Raw genomic sequence first — 11180 nt, forward strand, 5'->3', positions numbered from 1 at the left:
CACAGACAAACTACAAGGCAGAGAAGTTAGTACCAATTGTCTCCCCTTCCACCCCTATTACCCACTCCTTAGCAGCCAGTGCTCTGGCTTTCACTCCTCCCACTCCTCTAAAGGAATCATCTCATGATCATCAGGGACTGGTCATCCTTGAGTCTTGCAGGTCACCTGACTTGACCCTTGTGCAGTGTGCCTCCTGGTGCCCTGGTGCCTCTCCTGTCAACATGATCCCTCTTGGCTCCTCCACATATGCCTTGGTTCTCACCTCTAATCTCCATGCCATTTCCTTGGTCTTGCTTGTACACCTTTTTGCCTCCTCTTTAAATCCTGATGTTCCTCAGGTCTCTGTCTTGAGCCCTCGGCCCTCCTCACTCATTTCCAGGCAACCTCGTACTCCCCTCTCCATGCTAGTATCTCCCAAATCTGTATGTCTGGCTAAGTTTCCCTCCCTAGACCAAAATATCCAACTGCCTCCTGAACTGTGCATTTATATATCTTCCAGGTCCTTTAACTTCAACAAAAACTATTCTCACATTTACTCACTCATTGTCTCTACACCTCCTACCCCCTCCTTGCATGCTCTCTTCCAGGGATTAGCACTATCTCCTGTTTATTTGCCCAAGTTCCAAATCTGGGATCTAGTCTTATTTCATTCTGCCCCTCTCCCCATATAAAGTCAGTCACCAGATCCTGGCAAGTCCACCACTAAGTGGGTCTATGTTCTTCTTTGATTGCCTTTGCCTAGGTCCTCACTATCCTTTACCTGAGATACTTATAACACCCCCTACTGGTCTTCCTACCTGCACTCATACATCCAATCCTTTCTCCACTCTGAAGTAGAAAGACCCTAATTATATCACTTCGCAACTTATGGTCTTTCAGTGAATTCTCACAATCTTTAAAATAAAAGCCAAACTTATTGATGTGGCACATGGGCCCTCCGCATGTATCCTAAGACCAAATCTGACCATTCGCCACATTTACACTGGGCTCATTCCTCCAACTTGCTGTGTGCTCCACGTGTTCTTTCTGCCAGGCACACTTCCTTTCTTCAAGGTCCAGCAAACACCACCTCCTTCAGGCCTTGACTTTCCCAGGGAATCCTTGTCTGCCGCATCCACCCACCCTTGCCCTCCCCTCCTCATCTCCCACCCTCACCCTCCTGTGCACCTCTCCCTGCCGCGATCTGCTATTCTTTTCTGCCAGCACCTATCTCCCCTGATGTTAACTGCTTGGTGAGTTATTTGTCTTCTCAGTTCAACAGGCAGCTCTCAAGGGGGCAGGAATTGTTTATTGTGACCTAGCACAATAGTTGGCACAGAGTAGATAATCAATATTTGGGAATTAATGAGTGATAAATAAGTCTTGAAAAAATGTCATCACCTTGCCTTTTCCAAACCCTGTCAAAGCCTGGCTTTAACAGATTTAAAGCAAAGGAGTCCCCCCTTTCTTCCTCCATTTATCCACTTGGCCACTCAACACCCACTTATTGAGCACCCATGTATATCCAACCATGGGATGGACAAATAAATGTCAAATCTGTGAATTAACAGAACACTTCAGAAGTAACAAGGACCAAACTACAGCCCTGACTGGTGTGGCTCAGTTGGTTGAGTGTAGTCCCACAAAGTGAAAGGTTGCAGGTTCAATTCCCAGCCAAGGCACATGCTTGGGTTGTGAGTTCAGCCCATGGTCTGGGAGCATACAATAGATAACTTATCTATGTTTCTCTCTCACACTGATGTTTCTCTCCCCCTCTTTCTCCCTCCCTTTCCTTTCTCTATAAATAAATAAATAAATAAATAAATAAATAAATATTAAAGATTTTTTTAAAAAAGGACCAAACTACAGATACACATAGCAACACTGCTGAATCTCAAAAGTAATATGCTAAATAAAAGAAGTCAAACAACAGACTACACACTGGATGATTCCATGCCTGTGACATTCTGGAAAAGGCAAAGCTCCAGGGACAGAAAAGAGATCAGAACTCCAAAGCATGTGTCACAAGAGAACAAGTCAGGCAGAAGAAGAGTTGTCTTTTTAAAGTATATCTTTAATCCTCACCCTAGGATCAATAAACATTTACTGATTTTAGAGAGAGAGGAAGGGAGGGAGAGAGAGAGAGATCAACATGAGAGACACATTGATCAGTTGCCTCCCATAAGTCCCCTGACAAGGGACTGCACCTTTCACCCAGGTATGTGTCCTGACTCGGGATCGAACTTTTAGCCTACGGGACGATGCTCCAACTACCTAAGGCACCCAGCCAGGGCAGCAGAGTTGTCTTTTTAAAACTAGCCTCAAGAGTCAGGCAGCACTTGGGATCCAGGACGCAGGTAGTTGTGTCATTTCTGCCACTTTCTCTTCCTTAAAAGGGAGTCACTGAAGCTTGCCCATATTGAAGGGGGAGGAAATTACAGTCCACCTTTTGATTGAAAGGGTGTCAAAGAATTTGAGGATGTGATTTTAAACCGTCATAGATACTACCTGACTGCCAGAAATGCCAAGTCCACCAGGCCTGCCGGCCACATGCACTACCATTCATAGTATCTACAGGCAGTGAAGCACCTGGGTGTCTCAAAGGCAGCTCTTGTTCACTGTAAGAATATTATTATACTAATGTTAAAATAACTTTCCGAAGAAAAGAAAATCACCCCCATTTGCTACTTGTTCCCCATGTGACTATAAGTCATTTAACTTCTCTGTGTCTCAGTTTCCTGATCTGTAAATAGGTGTAATTATACTCCCTACCACATAGTGTTATTGTGAGGATAAAATGAGATAATTGTGTAAAGTACTTGGAAAAACACACAGTACCTGGCAATTCCAAATAACATTGCAGTCTTCCATGAGCAGGCTGGAGGAGCTCATGAGCTTTGTAAGTGAGATGATCCATAAAAAGAGCTTAGAGCAGGGCCTGTCTGGCACATGAAAATAAATCAGTTACATGTTATTATTATTATAGTTATAATTACTACCTTGAGCCTCCTCGAGACCTTCAGGATAATGTGCAAATTCCTAAACTGTTGTTCAAGGTCCTTTACAACATACCACATCCTTTGCACACACACACCCTGGCACACACCACATATACTATCCCTGAACTTGCCTCAGACACAGCTTTCACCTGTCCTTCCTTCTCCTAAGATGCCCTCCTCTACACTTCTTCCTGATGAACTTCTACGTACCATGAACATTGGATTAGGAATCAATAATGTCAACTTCTAGCTGCGACAGAGTAGCTAGTAATCAGATTAGCCTTATCACCATAAGAATTTTTTTTAATTTAAAAAGAAAGAAAGGAAAACAGAAAACAGAGCAAACATAGAAACACCTATTTTCACAGAGAAGCACAGGTCAGTGATTCCTGAGAGAAGGGAAACAGATTAGGTAAGCTCTGTGATTGTCTCAGTTTTCTAATTAGAGACATGTTCCAGGCCACCGAACAAAGAGAGAGAATCCGAGTGGAGCACAGCAGTCTCACTGAGCTAATGAGACAGAGATTGGAGCACAGGGAGGCTGAAGATGCTGCAAGTTGTGGGCAGAATACCAGAGAGGAGGGAGCTAAGCAGAGAAAGCTCCAGAAATCTCTGTGTGAGTCCTCTTGAGCCTCAGAATGAATTATAAACTGTGCATGTCCAGGATGAGACTTGATGGGGCCAAGCAAAGACCAACTATTAAAGAAATAATTACTACCAGAGAGCTATGAGTTTAACAACTGCCAGAGCTCACAAAGGGATGAGAGACTGAGTTCCAACAAGTTAGAGGAGAGGCCTCACTGATCAACTTAACAAAAGCTTAAAAATGAGCCTCAAAAGGAGCAACTTGATCCACAAGTAAACTAACTGCCCATCAAAGCAGTATCTTTAATAATCTTTTAAAAATACCATAAAGGCTTAGCAATGTAACATCACAATGTCCAGCATCCAAACAAAAACTTCTAGAGGTTCAGGAAAATGGAACCCACAATGAGAAGAAAAATAATTCAATAGGAACGGGGCTAAATGACAGAAATTATGGAATTAGAAGACAAAGAGATTAAAATGGCTATTATAAAAATACTTGAAGATTTTAAAGAAAATATAATGAAGAGCAAAATGGAGACCATAAAAAAGAAACAAACAGAACATCTAAAGCTGAAAAACACAATCCACAAAAAAAAAAAAAAAACCTTTACAGGAAGGAATTAAAGGCAGCTAAGACACTGCAGATAAAGGGATCTATGAAGCTGAAGACCAGCCACAGAAATCACAGGGAAATTTGAAAATATTTGGAACTGAATGCAAATATAAAAACATAATAGATCAATATTTGTATGATACAGTTAAAAGAGAGTTTGGAGGGCAATGTATAACTTTAAATGCTTATATTAGACTAAATAAAAGTCTTAAACATTTATATGAAAAAAAAAAAGTTAACAGAGTAAGCCTGAGGCTGATATCCTTAGAAAGGCTGGCTTAACAAGGTTGACCCTTGACTGAATTCTGGGAACATACATTTCAGAAGGGTTTCCATAATTTTTTCATAAAGTGGCTTACTGTACCTCAACTGTTTATGTAAACAATGTGGTTATGCTGAACACCACTTCCCTTCTGGGAGTCTAGAACGTTGGTGTGTGTGAGGCAGGAGGAGCTTCTGGGCGAGCCCCCAGGGAACATGTGGCACTGCGTCTCTGATGAACCTCTCTGGTAGACGGCTTCTACACATGTGTCCTGACGCTTTGCTGGGGGACTGACTGCAATCTGTGCAGCTCCACAGTGAGGTCTAGTTTCCTTCACACTTTACGTCATGTGTCTTTTCCCTTTGCAGTTTTGCTTTGTGTATTTTGTTGTATAAAATCTTAGCAATGAGTATGACTATATGCTGAGTCCTGTAAGTCCCCCTATAAAATCACTGAATCTGAGAGTGGTCTTGGGGATTTCAACACACCATGGATTCTTCACAAAACATTTTGGGGTTGGGAAGACTAAATTAAAACCAAAGTAAGTGGAAGGAAGGAAATAATAAAGAGCAAAAATCAGTGATCTAGAAAATGAATGTACTTAAAGAAACTCAGTGAAAGCAATAGCTTATGCTATTGAAACTATCAATAAAAATCACTAAACCTTTAGCTAATGTGACCAAGAAAACAAGAAATAAAGCATAGCTATCAATATCAGGTATCAACATTGGTTCATCACTACAAATTTTACAGATGTTAAAAAGAGAATAAAAGAATATTATGTACAACTTTCTGATAGTAACCTTGGTGACTTTAAAGAGATAGATTAAATTTCTAGAAAGAAAAACAAATTGATTAAAATTGACACAAGAAGAAACAGAAAACATCAATAGTTTGATATCTTACAGAAATTTAATTCATAAAGTCTCACTATAAAGAAAATTCCAGGACCATGTAATTACAAAGAAAATGTTATCGAGCCTTTAAATTAAAAATTATATTAATCAAACATAAGCTTTCTCAAAAATGGAGGAAAATAGAACACTTCCCGACTTTTTCATAAAGTCAGCATTACCCTGACACCAATAGCAGACAAAAATATTACAAGAAAACTACAAACCAACAAAAAATTAAAACAAGCTTTTTAAAAAAAATAGGTATTGACAGGCTGGTTCTAAAAATTACTTGAAAATGAAAAAGATCTATAGTACCCAAAACAAATTTGAAAAAGGAGAACAAATTTGGAAGACTCACATTGCTTGATTTCAAGACTTTCTATATAGTTACAGTGATCAATACAATGTGATATTAGTATAAGGAATATATAGGGCTCAACAAAATGAACTAAAGTCTCAGAACAGGCCCACACACCTGCAATCAATTGATTTTTTTTGACAAAGGTGACTATTCAGGGGACAGAGGATTATGTTTGTAAGAAAATGGGTTAAAACAAATGGGTATCAGACTTCCAATTTCCAGCCTGCATGTAAGGAGCTTGGTAATCAACACATCTATCTTTATAACATTAAAAAAAAGCTAAACAAACTAAAAGTCAACAATTCTTCATAGATTTGTTAGAGAATTGTGGTCATGAGGCAAATTGCTACCTCTAAAATTGTGGAGACAGACAGGAAGTTAAGGCAGATACAGAGAATCCCAACTTGCTGGAACAGAAAACTCTAAAACCCTCTGTGGAAACCAGAGCTACATTTCTTTTATCTACTATGCCAAGTCTAGCTTTCAATTAAAAAAAAATAAAAACTTAATGCAAGGGGAAAAACAGCTTGAAAAGACAAAAAAAGCCTTAGATCCAAACCCAGATATTTTAGGAATATTGGAATTGTGATACCAAAGATTTAAAACAAACTATGATTAATCTACTAAGGGCTCTACTAGAAAGAGTAGGTAACATGAAACAACAGATGAGTAATATAAGCAGCGAAATAGAAATTCTAAAAAGAATCAAAATAAAATACTGGAAATCAAAAGCACTGTGACACAAATGAAGAATCTCTCTGGTGAGTTCATTCACAGCCTGAGCATATAATCTCTAATGTTGAGGAAATCTCAACAGAAACCTCTCAAGCTCAAAAATAAAGAGAAAAAAAACTGAAAAAAAATCCCAGAATATTCAAGAACTACGGGGCAACTACAAAAAGTATAATGTACATATACAATGGACTACCAGAGAAGAACAAGAACTAAAGAAATAAATGAACCAATAATGACTGAAATGTTCTAAAAATTAATGTTAGACACCAAGCCACATATTCCAAGAAGCTCCAAGAAAGACAATTATGAAGGATAAATTCCAAGACACTACACCTAGGCATATCATATTCAAAGTGAAAAATACCAGACATGAAAAGTTTTAAAAGAAGCTGGGGTGGGGGCAAGGAACAACCCTCTTGTACAGAAGACCAAAGATTTTTATCAGGCTTTCTTAGAAACCATCCAAGCAGGAAGAGAATGAAGTGAAATATTTAAAGTGTTGGGAGAAAAAAAAAATCACCAAGCTAGAATTCTGTATCCTGCCAAATAATCCTTCAAAGGCAAAGGAGAAATAAATATTGAGAGGGTTCATTGCCAGCAGACCTGCCTTGCAAGAAATGTTGAAAGAAGTTCTTCAGAGAGCACAATTATGTAGATCAGAAACTGAGATCTCCCTAAAGAAAGGGAGAGCATTAGAGAAGGAATAAGTGAAAATAAAAAATAAACTTTCATTTTTCTTATTCTTAATTGATCCAACAGATAATTTTTTGTTCTATAAAATAGCAACAATGTATTTGATGATTAAAGCTTCTACATAGGTGAAAGAAATGATAGTAATAATACAAAGGGTGGGTGGAGGGATTGAGAACAATTTGTTACAATAAGACATTTGTACTGCCTGTGAAGCAGTGTACTCTTATTTGAAAGTGGTCTTGGATTAGTTATAAACACATTGCAAGCAAGACAACCACTAAAAAAGGTTATTAAAGGTATAGCTGATATATTAAGGGGAGAAAATGAAATCATATTAAATGCTTGACTAAAACCACAAAAGGTGGGAAAAGAGTGAGAGACAAAAAACAAAAACAAAGAACAAAGTAAGCAATAGTAACAATTATAGTAAAACAAACAGGTAGTCTTAAGGAGCTCAACTTTACCTTACTCTGTTCACAAAAATAACTCCAATAAACCAGGCATCTAAACATAAAAAGCTAAAATTATAAAACAGCTCAAAGAAAACTTAGGAGAAAGTCTTTGCAAACTTATTGATAAGTCATAAAAAACACTAACCATGCAAACATAAACTTGGTCAATTGGACTTTGCTCTTCAAAAGATGCCATTTAAAAAATGAAAGGGAAAGCCATTAAAAGTAGGAAGATATCTTCAATACCCATATTTGACAAAAGACCCATATCTAGACTTGAAGAGTTATAATTCAATAATAAGACAAATGACCCAGTAAAGCTGGTCAAAAGATTCAAATGTATGCTTTGTTAAAGAAGAGATATGCCCACAAAAAGGTGCTCAATAAAACGTAATTTAAAAATTTAAAGTTGAAAAATAAATGATCACTTCATAAGGAAATAAACCATTTTAACAATCTTAAAAAAAAGATGCTCAACATCTTTAACATCATTAGTCATCATGGAAATGTAATTTAAACCAACAAAAGAGAAGCCATTACACAGTTGATGAATGGCTAAAAGTACCAAGACTGAGAATGCTGGATGTTGGCAAGGCTATGGAACAGGTAGATTTCTCATGCATTGCTGGGGGCTAAAATGCTGCAGTCACTTTGGAAAAGAGCTTGGCAGCATCTTATAAAGTAAAACATATACTTACCACATAATCCAACAATTCCCCTTCTAAGCATTGACCCAAGAAAAATAAAAACATGTTCATTCAGATTTTCACATGTGTCTTCATAGCAGTTTCATTCAGAAAATCCTAAAACTGGAAACAACCCAAATGTATATCCATTGGTGAACAGATAAACGAACAGTGGTATGCCCATTCACTAAAATACTGCTCGGCAAGAGAGGGACAAACTATCGATACGTGGTGCAGCATGAATGGGTCTACATAAAAGGATACATATGCTTAATTGCATTTATAGGAAGCTGTAGAACACACAAAACTAACCAATAGCAATAGAAATCAGACCACTGGTTCCCTGAGTAGGAGCACAGAGAAAGATCGACTGAAGGGGCATGAAGAAATTTTGCAGAACGATGGAAATGTGCCAAATCTTGAATGTGACAGTGTGTATCCTACTGTCTACATCTGCCCAAACTCCATGAACTATATAGTTAAAAGCATGCATTTTGTAAATTATTCCTCTATAAAATTGACTTTTTTTAAAGGAATGATTGGAAGGAGAAAAGTAATGTAATGTTGCCCTGGATGGGTGGCTCAGTTGGCTGGAGCATCGTCCCATGCACCAACAAGGTTGCAGGTTAGATCCCCAGTCAGGACGCGTATGGGAGGCATCCAATAGATGTTTCTCCCTCACATCCATGCCTCTCTCTCTTTCTCTCTATCCCCTGCCTGTCTCTCTCTTTCTCGCCTCTATCTCTCTCAAATCAATGAACATCCTTAGGGGAGGATTTAAAAAAAAGAATGTAGTGTTCAGAGGAGAAAAGGGTGGGGCCTGGATGCTGCAAAAGGCCCCCTCAAGGATGTGAGTGAGCACCATTCCAAGTTGGTTTTGGTGCCCTGGGGCGGCCTTTTCCCCTCGCCTTAGCAGAGGCAGCCCCCAGAAATGGCAAAGCCAGGACCACAGGACCCAAAGACCTGATTCCTTATGGTTTTTATTTGAGTTTAATTTGGCAATTATTTATTGAGCACCATCTGTATGCTATTTTCTATGTGTCAGGTGGTTTATTTACATTAATCTCTTATAGACTTCGAGGTCAAACTCCTTGGATTCCAACTCTAGCTCATGGTCTTGACCAAGTTCTTCAACTTGTCTCTGCTTCCTTCTCTACAAAGTTGAGCTTAAAATCATGTCTTCTTGCAGTTTTGTTGATGAAATGAGGTGGTTCTTATAAAGTGCTTGGCTAGAGTACAATACAAACATTAGCAATTGTTGTAGTGGTTGTGCTGACAATTTCAGAAGCCCCTTCACCTGCTTGCCAGTGTTTGCCCTTCGTAGCTCCAGGACTCCAGTCAGACCTCCAGGCTGCAGACCCTGTCTTTGCCTCTCACTGGCCGCAGGGCCTGGGGGTGACCATTCAGCCCTTCCAAAACTCCACTTACCAGAAGGTAGGCATCATATCAAGATTCCTTCATAAAATGATTGAAGATTAAAGAGATAATAGAAGTAAATCTCTCTGCTCAGTGCCTGGCACATTGTAAGTGCTTAAGAAATGTTGACTACATCCGCCAAGATGGAGGCGTAGGTGGGAACACTTTTCGTCCTCGCACAACCAAATCTAAAAACAACAAAGATTTAACAATAATAAACACAATCAAAACCCACAGAAAATCAAATACGGAGTTTGGAAGCAACGGACCACTCAGCTAAACCGGTGAGAGGGACGAAACCAGCAGCGGAGCCAGTCCGCCAAAAAAGATCTGGGCGGTGCACAGGCAGCTGGGGGCGTGGATCCCAGGTGCGAGCTAGCTCCGGGCGGAACCCAGGGAAGGGGCGCTGCTGGCTGTCTGCAGTAGGTCGCTCATTTGCAGGCAAATAAACCAGTGAAGAGGCGAGCGTTGAGACAGATCTCGCAGGCCTCAGTGACTGGTGCAGGGCGGCAGACCCACACATTTGCGCTAGGATAGGCAGGTGGGGGCGAGCAGTGAGGTGGACTGGGCGAGCGGAGAGGACCACCATTGCTCCCTCTCTGACCCCGCCCCCACATACAGCTTCAAACCTGTGACCTCGGTGGCCCCGCCCTGGTAAACACCAAAGCGCCTCTCCTCATAGGTAACAAGCACGAACAGATCAAAACATGGCTCAAGAACAATTCAGAGCCCCAAAGCCGATATATCTAAGCGATGAAGAAATAGCCAAACTTTCAGATGCGCAGTTCAAAACACTGGTGATCAGGATGCTCACAGAACTGGTTGATTTTAGTCACAAATTAGAGTAACATGTGAAGGCTAAACTAATTGAAATGAAGGGAAATACACAGAAAAGAAATAGTAATGGAAAGGAAACTGGGACTCAAATCAAAGGAGTGGACCAGAAAGAGGAAAAAAATGACCAAACAGAAAAGGATGAAGAAACAAGAATTCAAAAAAATGAGGAGTCTTAGGAACCTCCAGGACATCTTTAAACGCTCCAACATCTGAATTATAGGGGTACCAGAAGGGGGAAAGGCACAGCCACCAGTGGAAAACTTATTTGAACAAACAATAAAGGAGAATTTCCCCAATCTGGCAAAGGAAATAGACTTCCAGGAAATCCAGGAAGCTCAGAGAGTCGCAAAGAAGTTGGACCCAAGAAGGAACACACCAAGGCACATCATCATTACATTAGCCAAAATTAAAATGAAGGAGAGAATCCTAGAAGCAGCAAGAGCTAAAGGGACAGTCACCTACAAAGGAGTCCCCATCAGACTGTCAGCGGATTTCTCAAAAGAGACCTTACAGGCAAGAAGGGGCTGGAAAGAAGTATCCCAAGTCATGAAATCCAAAGACCTACAACCAAGATTGCTCTATCCAGCAAAGTTTTCTTTCATTTAGAATGGAAGGACAGATAAAGTGCTTCCCAGATAAGATCAAATTCAAGGAGTTCATCAT

General features: G+C 39.8%; 1 long non-coding RNA gene across 1 annotated transcript in view; it reads right to left on the minus strand.

Annotated features, from left to right (window-relative positions):
* Positions 1–9864, minus strand: part of LOC119038148 (uncharacterized) — an 11154-nt gene extending 1290 nt beyond the window's left edge. Inside the window, exons 1-4 of the long non-coding RNA XR_005080363.2 lie at positions 9693–9864; positions 8277–8387; positions 7591–7630; positions 2818–2921 (exon numbers count right to left, since the gene is read on the minus strand). This is a non-coding gene — a long non-coding RNA (uncharacterized LOC119038148). The remainder of the gene's footprint in view (positions 1–2817; positions 2922–7590; positions 7631–8276; positions 8388–9692) is intronic.
* Between the last annotated feature and the right edge of the window lie 1316 nt (positions 9865–11180).

Source organism: Artibeus jamaicensis, unplaced genomic scaffold (genome assembly GCF_021234435.1).
Source record: "Artibeus jamaicensis isolate MK-2021 breed Jamaican fruit bat unplaced genomic scaffold, CSHL_Jam_final contig_332, whole genome shotgun sequence".
NCBI lineage: Eukaryota > Metazoa > Chordata > Mammalia > Chiroptera > Phyllostomidae > Artibeus > Artibeus jamaicensis.